General features: G+C 36.9%; 1 protein-coding gene across 1 annotated transcript in view; it reads right to left on the reverse strand.

The window, feature by feature from the left end:
* Positions 1 to 18,488, reverse strand: part of LOC150095666 (two pore channel protein 1-like) — a 355,100-nt gene that overhangs the window by 17,311 nt on the left and 319,301 nt on the right. The window lies entirely within an intron of this gene.

Consider the following 18,488-nt stretch of genomic DNA (forward strand, 5'->3'; position numbering starts at 1 on the left):
TTGTACATATGGATATCACCTGATGGACAATACAGAAACCAAACTGACTATATACTTGGACAAGTGCAATTCAATCTGTCAAGACTTTTTCAGGTGCAGACTGTGGAACAGACCATGAATTATTAGTGGCTAAGATACATGTGAAATTACGGAAACTGAAAACATCACAAATGGCGATCAGATATGATCTTGGAAACATACTAGATGAATACAATATTAGTATACAGAACAGATTCAACACACTCAATTTGTGTGAAAGAGAACCAGATGAGCTATGGGAAGAGATTAAAGATATAATTAAAACAGATGCAAAGGAGAATATTCCAACAGTTTGTAAGAAGAAGTTTAAATGGCTGTCAGAAGATGCCATCAAAACTTCTCAGGAAAGGAGGAAAATGAAGGCCACAGGAAATTTGAGGAAAGTGTGGCATTTGCATGCAGAGTTGCAACGACAAGCCAGAAGAGACAAGGAAAAATACTTTAACCAGGAATGCCAACAAATAGAAGACCAAAACAAGAGATCTTTTCAAAAAGATCAGGGAACTGACAAGGACATTTAGTGCCAAGGTGACAATTTTGAAAAGTAAATACAAAGGATATCTCATAGAAGCTGCAGACATCAAAGAAAGATGGAAAAAGTATACAGAAGCCCTTTACAGAAAGGACTCCAAAATTACTGAGAAATTTGAGGAGCAGGATTATACACAGGAGCCAGTACCACTGGAGAGTGAAGTGAGGTGGGCACTGCAACAGCTATCCAGTAAGAAAGTACCAGGAGGGGATAGAATACCTATTCTCCCAGGGCTTAGAATACCTATAGGTATTCTAAGCCCTGGGAGAAGAGGCAGTTAAAATTTTAACAGCTCTGTCAGCAAATTTGGATCACAACTACATGGCCTAGAGAATGGAAAAAATCAGTTTACATACCTTTATTGAAGAAAGGCGATGCAAGAGAGTGCGAAAATGACAGAACAATAGCACTGATTTCTCATGCAAGTATGAGTATTTTCTGAATAATCTTAAGATCATTCCGAAAAGACTGGAATCATTCATGAAGAGAGAAATGAAAGGCAGGATTTCAAAAAGGCAGAGGAACAAGAGATCAGATCGCCAATGTGAAATGGATAATAGAGCACAGGAATAACAAAAGAATGTCTGCCTTTGTTTTCCTTGACTATAAGACTTTTGACTCTGTAGATCATGTGAAACTGGAATATGTTAAGAACAATGGGAGCTTTATGAGCAAGAAGCTATTGTCCAAACAGATCTTGGAGAAACTGAATATTTCACAATAGGTAAAGGGGTGCGACAAGGATGTATTTTATCTCCATGCCTGTTTAATTTATACACTGAATACATTTTAAGAATGGCAAGGCTGGAGGAGTCTTCAGTTGGAATTAAAATTGGTGGAAGAAATATTAATAATTCGAGGTATGCAGATGATACCACCTTGCTAGCAGCAGAATGCAAATAAGATTTGGAGGAACTTATTATGACAGTTAAAGAAAAAAGTGCTAAATATGGCCTTAAACTTAACCTCAAAAAGACAAAAGTTATGGCAACATGTGAACGTAATGATTTTGAAGTAGATGGGGAGAAAATGGAAGTAGTTAACAATTTTGTACTCCTAGGATCTCGAATTGATAACGATGGTTATTGTACAGAAGACATTAGAAGAAGATTATTACTCGGAAAGAAAGTAATTACAAATTTAAGCAAGATCTTTAAAGATAAAGATATTAGCCGTGCAACAAAAATCAGAATCGTGAAAGCAATGGTATTCCCTGTGGTAATGTATGGATGTGAAAGTTGGACCCTGAGAAAGAGTGAAAGAAGGAAGATAGATGCATTTGAATTATGGGTTCGAAGTCGGTTACTAAGAATACCATGGACTGCAAAGCAAACCAATAAATCAGTGATAGACAGAATAAAGCCAGATTGCTCCCTCGAAGCTATGATCATCATGGAAGTAGGAGAAGAGGAAGACTAAGAATTAGATGGGTGAATGGAGTTAAGAAGCAACTGGAAATTCTGAAAGATATGGCCAGGGACAGATCTGAATGGAGAGTGTATGTTCATAGAATCACCAGGAGTCAAAAATGACTCAATAATGGAACATAACAATATAATCTCAGTTCTACCTTATTGCCACTGTCCAACATTTGAGTAAGTCTTGTGTTCCTGTCAGCAAAGGTTTTTCGATGACGCATTTGATAAAATCTTCACTACCATTAATGAGCAAAAATCTCATTAATGGTAGTGAAGTATTTTTCCCAATAACTTTGCCTTTCTAGGGAAGAGAATGAAGACTGGAAGGGCTTTTGTCATGACTTCCTCTTCTCCTGGGGAGGGGAAATGAAGGAGTATGTAACATTGATATTGTAAGAATTCATGGTTAGGACTTTTTAAGATCCATGAATAAATTTCCACAAAAAGTGCTTAGTACACGAGAAAAATGGAATGACCTGAAACAATAATAAAAATGTTAATTTGAATTTTTCAACATACCTTTTAGTTTTCCATGGATTATGCTAAAACTTATGTAAATGAAGGATAGTGATCTATGTAAGCTCCCACATGAAGTCATAACAACTTGGACCATTCCAGCATGTGCACAAGATTTGGTACATATTGCTCCTTAGATATCATGAGATCAGGAAATATAAATGATGAAAGGCCTTGACAGCAGAAAAGAGAAAGAGCAGAAGTCAACAGAAGCAGCTGTTGCAGAAGGCAATAAGAGAAGATAAAAGTAAAATGGCAAGTGTTTAGTAAGACAACAACAGAGGCAGAACTAATGACTACAGCACACAATTGCTACAGGAGCTGTGGTTGAGTAAGACAATGACCAAAGGAACCGACAAATGTCCTAATGATGACTATGGTATGTAGCTTAAAATAACTAAGGTGTATGATACAAGGCAAAGATAATGATCCTTGGTAAAATCCCTTGAACAGTTTCGCAATTTCCTCTAGCTTATTTCTCGTTCATCACTTAATAGTGGTAACACATGAAAGAATGTTCAATTATGTTGTAATAGGTTTCACGGTATGATAAGAACACAGATCATTAAGAAAATAACTATTTATTAACTTAAAAGCTAATATTTCACTGGTATTATATCCAGCATTTTTTTTTTTTAACCTAGATGGCGCCATATTAGGACTTTAGTCTTGTGTTGCAAGCTGCAATCACTTATACTAGCCCCACTGTTACCAGATTGTGGTTGTCTTGCATTTGTAACAAACTTTGTGTTGTGTGCTCTGAAGATGCTGGATATGATATCAGCGAAATATTACCTTTTAAGTTAATAAATAGTTATTTTCTTAACCATGTGTGTTCTTATCATACCATGAAACCTATTACAACATGTCTGACGAACACATAAGCTTATCCACATGTATAAATGTTCAATTATGTGCAAGAAACTCTCAATTGTCTATGAATAAGTAAACTCATGCTCATAGTAAGCAAGGACACAACAGGTTTCAATTAAGAAATTAAACCTTTGTGTTGTTATACAAGTAAGACATTTCTTCCATGCATGAGAAGAACAGTTTGTTAAACTAAAACCGAAGAATGAAAGTCTTTCTAAAATATTTATGAAAGACTATCGACATACAAAGAAAACAATACTAAAACCGAACTGAAGTAAGGGTCCAAGTAATTCTGTATACAATAACTTTTAAAGCTTGTAAATTATATTTCACAAGTAATTATACTCTTTTTCATCATTTTTTTCACCAAGCTTGGCAAAGACAACATTGCATATGCAATATCTTCAAGTTACCCTAAAATCCCAGAATACACAGGATACTTCTTCTCAGACTCTTCATTATGGGAATGGTCACTACCTAGACTAATTTTGAATGTTATTCAGTATCATCATGAGAAGTTAGATTTGCAGAGAAAATCACTTCCATATACAAGTAACCCAACAGTATGTTGCATATCATTACAATACTCTGGTTTAGAAGTAGCAAGTTTTTTCACTAAAAGGAAAGTAAATTTTACATCTTTGTTTTCATCCTTATTTCACCAAAGCATAAGCAAACAAAAGTATGTATGTGAAATATCTTCATGACCAGGACACTACTTATATATATGTGTGTGTGTATATATAGATCTGATGGCATTCCTTCAGAATATTTTCTACCACCTTTCTGTCACTTCTGTTTCATTTAACAATCATTAAAATTTAATTTCTTCAGACATCTAGAATATCCTTATCTTCAGTGTTCATGTCATTTTTATCATTTCTGATTATTTTTAGAGTACTACTCCTTTCTTTACGTGTGCAGAGGCTTAAGTGCTGTGAGGACATCATGTTGGAGGCTTAATGGATTTTTTTACAACACTCAAAAAGAATTAAAATAGAATTTAATACTTCCTATATTTCGTCCTAGTCACTAGGACATCTACGGGGATTACAAAAACAATTAATGTAACATATACACAAATAACAAACAATACTAAGCTCAACCACGTGGGTGACACTAAAGTCCTATCTAGGTAGAGCGCCCTCTAAGGGCAGTAGTAGGTGGCCTGGAATGTAAGGTGGGAACTCTGGTGATGAGTGTTTCCCAAATCTTCGGAAGCTTAATGCAACCGTATTTATTGAGATTTGGTTGGTTTTTGAGAGCTGCTGCTGCTTCTAAGAAAAGTCTCTCTTTCTTGAATCTGCTGTGGTGGAGCATGGTGGTTTTCTTCCATGATACCCTGTGGGTGGTGTCCAAAACATGGTCAGCCAAGCCTGAATGGCCATAGTTGTGTCTGAAGATGTACGACTTGTGTTCCTCTAGACGGACGGATGCGGATCTGCCTGTCTGTCCAAAATATGCCAGCTTACAGGAACAGGGTACTTTGTAAACTCCAGGCAGAGAGAGAGGAGGGAGCTGATCTTTCGTAGAACGGAATCGGTCGCTTACCGTCGGAGATAGCTAACAACATCAGACTTGACGTAGCCAACATCCTCGTACATTCTTCGCCGCCAAAAAGTAATTTATCATATGCCCAACGTACAGCTCTCCTGAAACTACGTAAAGAAAAAAGTATCGTCATCACCAGAGCGGATAAGGGTAATGCCACAGTCGTTCTTAATACCAGTGAATACAATCGTAAAATGAACATTATCCTCTGCGATCGTGCTACCTACATCCCCCTAGAACACGATCCCACAAAAACACAAGCTAAGAAACTAAAAATCTTACTCAAAAAAGTATCTTCCTAGCCCCCTGATGTCACGAAAAAACTTAAACCTTTCCGCTCCCCCCCCCCCCCCGAATATATGGTTTACCAAAAATCCACAAACCCAATTCCCCACTCAGGCCTATAGTAGATGCCACCAATGCACCTTGCTATAGACTATCTAAACAGCTGGCCAACTCTCTGATCCCCCTCACCGGAAGGTCCACTTCCTATATAAAAAACTCGACCCACTTTAAAGCCCTCACAGAAAATTTAACCTTGAATAAGACAGACATATTGGTAAGCTTTGATATCTCCTCTTTGTTTACCAATATTCCCTTAATTGACACCTTATCTCTCTTAGAAAATGTTTTTCCCTGACATCTTAGATCTCTTTTCCTATGCCATTAACTCTGGGTATTTCTCTTGGAACAAAAAAATCTACAAGCAGATAGAGGGACGAACTGCCATGGGTTCTCCCCCTTGCCAATTTCTATATGGAAGATTTCGAAAAATGAGCCATAGACTCAGCTCCACTCAAACTTTCTATCTGGCTAAGATATGTAGATGATGTGTTCTCTATTTGGCCTCATGGCCCAGACACGTTAGACTCCTTCCTCAGTCATCTCAATAGTCTACATCCAAGAATCCAGTTCACTATGGAAAAGAACAATTGTTTACCCTTCCTAGACACCTTAGTCACACGCCTGCCTAATGATACACTTACCTTCACCGTATACAGAAAACCCACACACACAGGCAGATACATTCACAAACTCTCCCACCACCACCCCTCTCAACAATATGGCATTATTAAAACCCTTACCAAGAGAGCCCACAATCTTTGTTCCAGTGGAACCGCCCTCACTACTGAGCTTAACCACATACACAGCACTTTCCTCTCCAATGGCTACAGCGATCACAGTATCAAAAAAATAATCAACTCCTCCCCCATTCCCCGTCCTTCTCGTCAACAAGATTTTAAAAATGCCATCACCATACCCTACATCCGTGGCACATCCGAAAAAATAGCCAAGATACTAAAAAAGTACAAACTACATACAGCATATAAGCCCCACCGCAAACTTGCTATCCTTATCCGTTCTACGAAAGATCAGTTCCCTCCTCTCTCTCTGCCTGGAGTTTACAAAGTACCCTGTTCCTGTAAGCTTGCATACTTTGGACAGACAGGCAGATCAGCATCCATCCGTCTAGAGGAACACAAGTCGTACATCTTCAAACACAACTATGGCCATTCAAGCTTGGCTGACCATGTTTTGGACACCACCCACAGGGTATCATGGAAGAAAACCACCATGCTCCACCACAGCAAATTCAAGAAAGAGAGACTTTTCTTAGAAGCAGCAGCTCTCAAAAACCAACCAAATCTCAATAAATACGGTTGCATTAAGCTTCCGAAGATTTGGGAAACACTCATCACCAGAGTTCCCACCTTACATTCCAGGCCACCTACTACTGCCCTAAGAGGGCGCTCTACCTAGATAGGACTTTAGTGTCACCCACGTGGTTGGGCTTAGTATTGTTTGTTATTTGTGTATATGTTACATTAATTGTTTTTGTAATCCCCGTAGATGTCCTAGTGACTAGGACGAAATATAGGAAGTATTAAATTCTATTTTAATTCTTTTTGAGTGTTGTAAAAAATCCATTAAGCCTCCAACATGTACTCCTTTCTTTGTTTCTAAGCTTTTTCAGTTTTCCCATAACTTTTGTTCAGCTACTTTTACATTCTGCTTCACTTTCTTACATTTTCCCCTGTATTCTCTCAGGACACATGCTGACTTACTTGCTAGGAACTTTTAATATGCTTTCTTTTTCATGATTGTCTCTTAAACCTTCTGAGTCCACCATGCAGCTCTGATTTTTCTATCCTTGCAGACAACTTACCACATGCCTCTCTGGCTGAATCAGTTAATGTTTTCATAAGTCTGATACTGATTCTCCAAGATTTTATTGTTTTCAACTTTCATTTTTCCCCCAATAATATTTGTATTCATAGTGAAGAATTTATAGAGACAAAAACACATGTTGGAATAATTACTTGACTTAAGAAAATAATATTTGACATTTCAGCCTCTGTATTGAGGACATCATCTGAAGAAAAAAAAAAAAAAAAAAACTGTAAATTAAAACATATTTCTAAACAAAATGTATACAAAATTAAAAATTAATTTTGTATAATAAAATAAAACTTTTCATACACATCAGTATAATAATGTTGTTATTACATGACACTTTCAGGGAGGGCACCTACTCTACAATTCTCTGTCTCTGCCACTCAATCCACCAACTTCAATGAACTGCAACTACACCAATGCCATCTACCACCAGCCACCACTAATATTTTTAAGGACAATCACAAACATTCATGCCATAGAGTATATTATTAAACTGATTTGTATGAAAAGTTTATTTTATTTTGTGAATTAATTTTTGAGCCTCTGTAGCTCAGTCAGTATAGACAAAGCCCTTTGGTCAGAAAGACCTGCATTCGATTTCTGTCCAAGATGTGAGGAACCTTTATCTGGTCTCTTTCGATTAAAGGTGAGTTAGCCAGTCTCATATGGAGGTAGGCTTTTTCATCCCCCAGAACAGGCAAACCGGCTCCTGTGAACACATGCATTGACAGACATAGGACCAATCACCTTATCTTTGAGATGGTCGTGGTTGTGAAGTCCACAGCTAAAGAACCTCAATGGTTCATGAAAAGCTTAAGATAAGACAAGAATTAATTTTTAATTTTGCATACTTGTTTAGTAATATGTTTTGATTTAAAGTTTTGTTTTGTTTTTCCACCAGAGGTCAGTCTAGGGTAAACGATTAACAAAGCATTTAGATTCATCTTACTTTTGTGTATATGTATGTTTTCCTGATGACAACCTCAATACAGAGGTTGAAATGAATATCATTTTCTTAATTATAAGTAAAGTAATTATTCTAACACGTGTGTTTTTGTCTCCAGAAATTCTTCATTATGAATGCTGACCACCGTGTAACCTTAGAAGAAATAATAATTTTCGTATATTTGAGGCTTTGCTTCATCTCTGATTCTTTTTAAACCTTTTGTATATATTTTTTATGAAATTTATTTTTATCTTCAATGTCAAGCACTTTCTATTTCAAATCCCTTATATATTCTTGTGTCTTGAATCAACATGAAACTGCTGCTATCAACAATAACATAGTCAATGACATATAAGAACATATAAGCAATATATAAGAATATTAGGGGGGCTCCATAGAATAAAAAGTGCTTATATATTCTTATTAAAACTTAAGGAGTAATATATATGAACTTAAGGTTCAGAATACCATTTTTCTATTCCTTGTCTCTACAAGTGAATTGTGTACATCTTTATGTTGGAACAGTAGTGATGACCAGTCAGTGTTCTAAACGGGTATTTACCATTATTATTATTAATATTAGCTTTGCTGTTTTCTTTAAATTTTTCTGACACATTTCTATATATCTGGTATTCATTTACTGCTCTGCTGTCTTGATCTCCAAAAAGGACCAACCCTTTCTTTTGTCAGCTGCCTTCTCTAACAACTCAAAAATTCTTTCACTTCTTCTCTAGGACCAGAAGCGCAAATAATTCTAATTATCCAATTTCCTATTCTAATGTTTGTTAATATCATTCACTTGAAACTGTCTGCCATTCAAGATTGGCTTCATGTTTAGTTGAATATTATAGCTGTTCTTTCATTTCTCTGATCATTATTGCCTGAATATAACATCTTGTGATTCTCTAATTATGGATGTGTCATATCACCATCAATTTCCTGATATATACCCCCAAGAGGAGTTCAGGTTACTATGACAGCACTACATGATTAAGTTTACATTATTATTAATCTCTATCCACAATTTTCCTCCAAATTAGTAAGCACTCCAATATCATATCTAACATTTTGTTCTTCTAAGGCAGTTCTGACCGAATCAATCCACCTAGACCTTTGTCTTCCTCTGGGTCTCTTTCCTGCCATCTCTGCTGACACATTCTCGCAAATTCCTTTCTAATATCTTCATTTTTAATACGATTCTGCATTGATGCCTTTGGTTCACTCCCCTAATATCTGTGGTCTCTAGTCTTTGATCAAGTGCTTTATTTCTAACCCAATTCTCAGATCCATATGAGATCTGAGAATTGGGTTAGATTTAAACTGGTTTGAACTTGTTCTTGTATATTGACTAACAATATACAAGAACAAGGCTTTTTTTGGCTTTTGAATAATTTCTCTCTTAACCTCCCAACTGGCCACGACGTCTATAGACGTCGAGATAAATCTGGATATGAAGCTCTAAAACCCATTGAATAACATGGATAAGAAGTGCAATTTGGTGTCACTATTTCATCCACATAAATTTATTCAAGTGGCTACCCATCATACTGGCTTTGCATATTCTGTTGTCTATTTCCAGATTTAACTTGCCATGTTCACTAAAATCTGTGCCTAAATAGCTAAATATTTTACTTCTTTTATAGACTCTCCATTCAGAATTAAGTTGAAGTTTTTTATATACCTGCCTATTTTTATAGTTTTGATCTTTTTATTGCTGATTTTCATGCCAAATTTGTTACAGCTCTTATTCAATTTATTAGAAATACTGGAGACTTACACCAGATATGTTTAGAGCAGGCATGTCAAACACGAGGCCTGCAGACAAGTAACATGCAGCCTGCCAAACTTTGCAACCAATATGGTTATTTAACTTTTGACAATACCGAATTAAATAAACATATTTAAAAAATTAACATTTCCACTTAAAATTATTTTATATGCCAAACTATCGAATTTTACCGAATTTTAACAAGCAAGTCTACATACATGGCTACATCCGCTGACCATAGCAATCGGAGGCTATTCGTTAGCAATTTTCAAGTTGTAAGAAAGTGTAATGTTTTCTTTATTTTTATAAATTCTTTATTAATTATAATGTCGAAACCTTCAACCAGCATGAGTAAAAAATGATTAATTGAAGAAGAACATCGTAGTTTTCAAGAAAAACGGGAGTTACAATATTTGTGTATCCAAGTTACAATATAATTTTATGCCTGATATGTAGAAACTCTATTGCAGTTTGATTGCAGTTTGCAAAGAATATAATATTAAAAGGCATTACGATACAAATCATAAAGAAAACTATGACAAATATGTGGCGAAACTAAATGAAGATAACATAGAATAAAAGCCAAAAGGCTATTTTTCTGGCAACCTTAATAATAACGAAGGGGATACAAATCCTTGGATGTTTATCTGCCAGTAAACGTTATAATATACAGGCACACCTTTATGGCATTCGTATAGTGAAAGTATGTAAGTTCTTTTCACTTAAACCTTGTTATCTTCCAGGTCTACCTACTCACTGATGAGACCTCAAAAAAGGTTGAAACCGGTCTGGGTAGTGACCTCTCCTCATAATGTAATTACAGTATTACATCCCCTAGGGGCTGTGTTTTTACATTATGAGAAAATATCAAGATAGTGAGGGAGCTTGCTCCACCTTTGATACGAGTTGTCTTGGTGTTGTACTACCAAGTGGTTACTTACACTTGGATTTGTCGATAGTTTTTCGGTATGAAACTCATAGTTCTTAGTCCTAGTTCTTAGAGTTTCGTTTACTGGCACATAAACATCAAAGGATTTGTATCCCCTTTATTAAGTGAATATAAATTGTCAGAATTAAAGTTGACACTTCAAAATCAACAAAGTGTATTTACCAAACCCATTGAAGATAATAGAGCTATGGTAAAAACCAGTTATTTGTTATCACGTTTAATTGCAAGCAAGTCAAAACCATTCACTGAAGGGGAATTTATTCACAAATGTATTATTAAAGCAGTTGAAGTGTTGTGTCCCGATCAGTTAAAGAATATAAGCTTATCTCGAAATACCATTGCTAGCAGAATTGATGATATAGCTGGGAACTTAAGGAATCAAATAAAATCAACATTCCAACATTTCAGACCTATTCCCTTGCAATTGATGAAAGTACAGAAGTACAGGATATCGCTCAGCTGGCTGTTTTTATTCATGGATGTGATATGAACTTAAAAGTGAAGAACATCTAGAAATTATTCCTATGCATGATACAAACACTGGAGTTGATATTTTTGACACCCTTAGGGAAGTTTTGAATGAATACAATTTACTATTAAAAAGCTAGTTTGTCTTGCAACTGATGGTGCTCCTGCCATGACTGATGTTAAAGGAGTTGTTACAAATTTAAAAACAAAATGCAAAGAACAAGGCAATAATAATTTTCAACATTTTCATTGCATTATTCATCAGCAAACACTATGCTCCAAAGTTTTAAATATTGGACGTCCTAAAAAATGTCAGTAAAATTGTAAATTATATTCGTGCACGTGGGCTTAATCATCGCCAATTTAGTAACTTTCTAGAAGATATAGAAAGTCAATATAGTGACCTACCTTATTATACAGAAATTAGATTGCTTTCTAGTCATAAAGTTTTAAAGCAATTATTCAAATTTATGGACGAAATTACCATTTTTTTTAGAATTGAAAAATTAAAAAATGATCAATGGATAAAGGATCTAGCTTTTTCAGTTGACATTACAAGTCAACTTAATTTTAAGCTACAAGGCAAACATCAAGTAGTTACCATGTTATTTGACAATATTAACATTTTCAAACAGAAATTATTACTTTGGCATAAACAAATTCAAAAAGAAAATTTATCCCATTTTGAATGTTGTCAATCATTATTACAAAAATCACCGAAATTGAAATTTTCAGAATATGCCAATCAAATTAAGTTATTAGAAAATGAATTCAAAAGAAGATTAAGGGTCAAAGCTGTATAACTGAGGAGGAGACCTCCACATAGCCTTTAAAGGAATGCGGAGAACCGACCGGGGCTTCTGACCTAATGTCCAATCCTCACCTTCTTGTGGTGCACCCTGTTGAGTATCTACTTGGATACTCAAGTAGATACTACTTGGATACTCAAGTAGATACGCACCCTGTTGAGTTCCCAGCTTGGATACTGAACTTGACATCGTCAGCATCCAGGAATGCATTAGCAGAGCTAATCTCAGGTGGTAGGGTCACTTAAATAGAATGGGAGAGGAAAGATTAGCAAAACAAGTGTTCTCTGCCAGGTTGGCAGCAAAACGACCCAGAGGAAGACCAAGATATAGGTGGATTGATACGGTACAAAGTGCCTTAGACGATAGAAATATAAGATCTGATAATGTTGGAGTCTTGACAAGTAACAGACTGATTTGGAGGAAAATTGTAGATAGGAAGTTAGTAATGATATAATTTTTTCATGTAGTACTATCATATCCTGTACACCCCTTGAGGGTACATGGCAGGAATTTGATGATGATGATGATGATGTATTAGCAACTGACAATCTGTCTATAAATGAAGTAGCTCTGTCTCCAATTGGAGACGGTTTTAATTTGGGAGGTGGCAAATCATATGAAAGCACTGAATAAAAAAATATATGTGTGTGTTGAACTATAAGGATAGCTTGAAGCAGTGCCTTAGAATGGTAGAGGGAATCAGTAATGCACACAGGAAATGGTCAAAGGGTGTTGAAGGAAGTAACATCGGAATGTATCTTGAAAAGAAGTTAGCAAACAGGCTAAGGTTGGTATAGGATAGAGGTATCAAAGAGCTCTTGATGAACACAGTTGTGGTATTGGATGGTATATCAGCTAGGATGCAAAAGAATTAGCAGTGTTGGTTTTCTTGATCTGACTTGGTTATTCAACTCAAGTTTCAAAACAGGGATGATTCCTAATGAGAAAAGGATGACAAGATAATTCCATTATACTAGGGTAGAGTTAGGACAGAAGTAACCGGTTACAGACCAAACTATCTCTGGAGAATTAAGGTGCTGGATATGCTAATTAGAACCTGCATTCAGAAGAGAAAGTAGATAATACCTTAATCTATAGAGGACAGAATGGCTTTGTTTGCTCAAATTTTATAATAGCAATTGCAGAGTTGGATAAGGGGAAATGGATATCTCACAATACCTTTGGAATTTGCAAAGACATTTCATGTTGGAAGTTATACAAACTCAAAGAGTATGAAAATTATTCTTTTTGACATGGATATGAGAGCAGTTGACTGACAAAGAAATATATGGAGATGCATAGTCTAAGAGAAGGAGAGAGACCACTGTTATACTACAACATTCTGTATTTGGCCAGTGTTGTTTAACTTGTATATTAATGATATTGTGGTTGGTCTGTATAATAATATACAATTATTTGCTAATGATACAAGGTTAGGAAGGGGATAAGATGCAGGCTGTTCAATCAGCAACATAGAACAAATGACAATGTTGCCAAGTACAAGGTTATGCATTTTGGACTCAGTACAGGCAGAGTATTATATTAATAGAAATGAAGCTCAAGACTTCAGTGTAGACAGAGAGGTGAAGATTAGGGGCCATGTTGCTAAAGTGGTCAGTCATAACATCAGATGACTGCAAAGTTGAACAGAATGCTAACTTTTACAAATACGGAATCTATTCTTCATTATTTATTCAAGTATATGCTGTATGTGATATGTACCTTCATACAGTTGCTACAAAATCAAATGAATGTATCACCTAAACATTTATATTTTTCTAGTAACCAGTATAGTTACGATCCTATACTGTCATAACTTCCTTTTATTCTTTATTAAGTTTTTTCTTTAACCAGTTAGTCTCCATATTACCACCTGAACAGTAATTGTATTATAATATATGTAGTATTACTTTTTTGCTATCTTTTTTTATCACTTGTGTTGCAGTTGCATCACTATTGTGCTATATTATTATTTGTACTTAATGAATTTAAATTTCTTCTACAAAAATAATCTGTAAAAGGCTTTAATAAGTCATCTTGACCATTGTGCTCAGAGGAGATGAAAAGACAGCTGAAAAGATCCAACAGAGGGTAACCAAGATATCTATCTTGGCTATGTGCACAATTCCATAGATATCTATGGAATTGTGCACAATGTCAGACTAAGGAAATGTAGTTTTCAAAGTTTGAGTAATAGACGAAAGAGAGGAGATGATAGAAAATATGAATTGGTAAAGAATCTTACAGTATACACAAGTGAGATTTCACAGCTCATGGGATGAACTCTGGAAACTAAAGAAACATGTTAAGTCTAAGTTCTTCTTATGGATGTGGTCGTTGTCACCTGGAAGAGCATGCATGATTATAATAATCTCAGTTGCTTCAGCCCTAATTCCATCATGGGCTTAGCCATTAAGTCCCTAGTGTAGGATTTCCTCATTAAATTACCCTGACTGATAAGTGCTATTTGTGGATAAGATTATTATATACAGTAATCTTTTAATTACCTGACCTCCAAATGAATAAACCTTCAAAATACCTAACCCATGAATAGGTTGGTATATTAACTGACTTTAGGTATACAGCACCATGTAATTATACTTTCAGTTATCCAATCAGCAAATTGCTCTCCCACTGTGGTTGGACAATTGAGGTATACTGTTTATAATACCTCTGTGTGTTTGTATATATATATATAAAAGCTTGGTCCATGTAGAAATTATCTTGGGATTGAGATCTGATTTATATGAATCAGAATATGATTTTTCTTAAGTTCTCAAATCTGCCCAACCTTAGAATACTATTCTCACATTTGGCATGTTGTGCCAAAAACTTTCACAATAATACAATTTGCTTTACAAACTCCTTCCAATCACTTTCTCACAGATACTCTGTTTCTGCGATGTCTTTTTTCTTTTTTGTGGTATTGGTATTTTTTCATGGGTAGTTCTGCACTACTGAACAGACCACCATCCTTTTCTAAACATTTAAGTACATAGACAATTCATCAACACCAACTTCCAATTTCATTTACCTCCATTCTTAGGAACAGCCTTTCCCATAACATTTTCTCAATGAATATAATCTCTAGCTAAGGAAGTCTGTTGATGAATTTCTGTTCATGGTTACTTCATAGGTTTTGTAATCTCTCATGCATGAGACAAAAAAAAAAAAATATTCAGTTCAATAAATCTGCATTATTATTTTCTTTGCAAGCTCAGTTTAATATGAAAAAATAAAGAAACACACATTACAACCATTAAACTCAGTTTATGTAATATATACAACAGTTACAGATAGTAATGTATTGTATTGTAATCTATTTTGAGATGGGAGAGTGCATAATGCACAGAAGTTAATTCCCGGAGACAGCTCACGCCACACCGGGTCCGGCTGGCCTCACAGAGAGGTCCCAAAGGTGATTGCTTTTATAGCAACACTTGATGTGGAGAAGTGGCCTCCAGATGTCCTGTAAAGGCATCATTTTGATTTTCTTTTTCAGTAGCATAATTCGTTGGTGTGAGTCCATTGATGGCTGCTTTAAATCACCAGGGGAAGCCTGGTGAGTGCATTTTGCACACTTGATAATTCCTGTAGTCACTTAATGATAATATGCAGGTCTGGCAGGCCTCAGATAGAGACTGCCTAAGGAGTATGCTCAGCAGGGATGTTACTACTGAAATAATGCTGCTCTTAACGTGGGGAATTGCCATCCCACCCGTGCACCTACGCACACGAGCTTTATCGTAGGGAATTTTTGCTATCTGATTACCATTGTCTGTGGTTGGGAAGAGGTGAGAGTGCCCTAAAGGCTCTCGCTGCTCCCCTATGAGCATATAACGTAGGGAATCTGTCTTTTATCCCGACTCATTGGCACTGGGCCTCTCATGTGACTGCGGTTTGTTGGACTCTCTGAGTTGACACAAGTAAATAAGAATGCAATAATCTAAATAAGAAAGCTCTAGAGATATTTAGAGGAGAACTCTAAATAACAAAGTCTAGAATGGACTAAAGATGTTCCTAGTTAGGGATAGGGGGAGTTGAGTTACTAGTTTTAAGTTAGTATGTAAGTTAGTCCATAAGCTAAGTTTAGAAAAGGAACATAAAAGCAGGATTTAAATTCAGAGCTATTCAAAGAAAGTTCTAGTGGTCTTGCCTCGGCTGGTGCATGTATTGACGAGAGCGAGAGCATAAACTATACAGGTCTGTAGAATTATTAATAGTGGCAAGTAATATGGCCTTTAGGTCATTAAAGCAAGAGTGTCTGAACTGATATTGTAATAGGTGAAGTTGGGGTGATGAACCTCAAGGTTGATGCATTTGTATACTATAAGAGAACACTAGAGGGGGCACTAGTGATATGAAATAGTATAATGAGAGACAGTATAATGAAGGGTGATGAACCTCAAGGTTGATGCAATTGTATACTGTAAGAGAACACTAGAATGAGCACTAGTGGAAATCAGTATGGTTGCAGTTGAGTATTGTGATTGAGTACTAGTCAGGGGTATGAACCTCAAGGTTGATGCAAGTGTATACTCTAAGAGAGAAGTAGGGTAAGCATAACCTGATGAATAAGATTACAGGTGAGGTTTACCCTACTGATGACTAGTCGTTGCGATAGTAATCCTGCTCAGTACGAGAGGAACCGCAGGTTCGGACACTTGGTACATGTGCTTGGTCGAGTGACCAGTGGTGCGAAGCTACCATCCGTGGGATTATGACTGAATGCCTCTAAGTCAGAATCCCGTCTAGCCACTGCAACGATACCATTCGTGCCTCGCGCGTTAAAAGGCAGCGCTAGCCGGAGTTGCTTTCGTACCGTCACGGTGCGATCGCTCTGGCGATGAGGCCACTAGAACGGAAGCATCAAGGCAGCCGTTGAGACTATGCGGCAGCTGCTTCCTACGCCGCACCATTCAGGTGTGACGTGCGGGCACCAAATCGTCCGCAGACGACCTAGGTACTGGTCTGGGTGTCGTGCTTAGAAGAGCAGCCACCATACTGCGATCTATTGAGACTCATCCTCTGGCAGGGAGATTTGTCTCCCCTGTATAGAAAGAATATGAATGAAGTGAGAGAATATATTGAATATAGATGGTGATGTTCCTTGATAGGGATAAGGGGATTTAGCTACTAGTTTTAAGTTAATTCTAAGCTAGGTTAAGGAAATGAACATGCAAGGGATTGGTGAAAACAGGAGTAATTTAGAGCCTTTCAGGAGAGGTTCTAGTGCGATCTATTGAGACTCATCCTCTGAGTCTCAATAGATCGCAGTATGGTGGCTGCTCTTTTAAGCACGACACCCAGACCAGTAACTAGGTCGTCTGCGGACGATTTGGTGCCCGCACGTCACACCTGAATGATGCGGCGTAGGAAGCAGCTGCCGCATAGTCTCAACGGCTGCCTTGATGCTTCCGTTCTAGTGGCCTCATCGCCAGAGCGATCGCACCGTGACGGTACGAAAGCAACTCCGGCTAGCGCTGCCTTTTAACGCGCGAGGCACGAACGGTATCGTTGCAGTGGCTAGACGGGATTCTGACTTAGAGGCATTCAGTCATAATCCCACGGATGGTAGCTTCGCACCACTGGTCACTCGACCAAGCACATGTACCAAGTGTCCGAACCTGCGGTTCCTCTCGTACTGAGCAGGATTACTATCGCAACGACTAGTCATCAGTAGGGTAAACCTCACCTGTAATCTTATTCATCAGGTTATGCTTACCCTACTTCTCTCTTAGAGTATACACTTGCATCAACCTTGAGGTTCATACCCCTGACTAGTACTCAATCACAATACTCAACTGCAACCATACTGATTTCCACTAGTGCTCATTCTAGTGTTCTCTTACAGTATACAATTGCATCAACCTTGAGGTTCATCACCCTTCATTATACTATTTCATATCACTTGCGCCCCCTCTAGTGTTCTCTTATAGTATACAAATGCATCAACCTTGAGGTTCATCACCCCAACTTCACCTATTACAATATCAGTTCAGACACTCTTGCTTTAATGACCTAAAGGCCATATTACTTGCCATTATTAATAATTCTACAGACCTGTATAGTTCATGCTCTCGCTCTCGTCAATAGATGCACCAGCCGAGGCAAGACCACTAGAACTTTATTTGAATGGCTCTGAATTTAAATCCTGCTTTTATGTTGCTTTTTTTAACTTAGCTTATGAACTAACTTACATACTAACTTAAAACTAGTAACTCAACTCCCCCTATCCCTAACTAGGAACATCTTTAGTCCATTCTAGACTTTGTTATTTAGAGTTCTCCTCTAAATATCTCTAGAGCTTTCTTATTTAGATTATTGCATTCTTATTTACTTGTGTCAACTCAGAGAGTCCAACAAACCGCAGTCACATGAGAGGCCCAGTGCCAATGAGTCGGGATAAAAGACAGATTCCCTACGTTATATGCTCATAGG

Source organism: Typopeltis vanoorti, chromosome 20 (assembly GCF_054136105.1).
Source record: "Typopeltis vanoorti isolate ZY-2024b chromosome 20, IOZ_Tvanoo_1.0, whole genome shotgun sequence".
Taxonomy (NCBI): domain Eukaryota; kingdom Metazoa; phylum Arthropoda; class Arachnida; order Uropygi; family Thelyphonidae; genus Typopeltis; species Typopeltis vanoorti.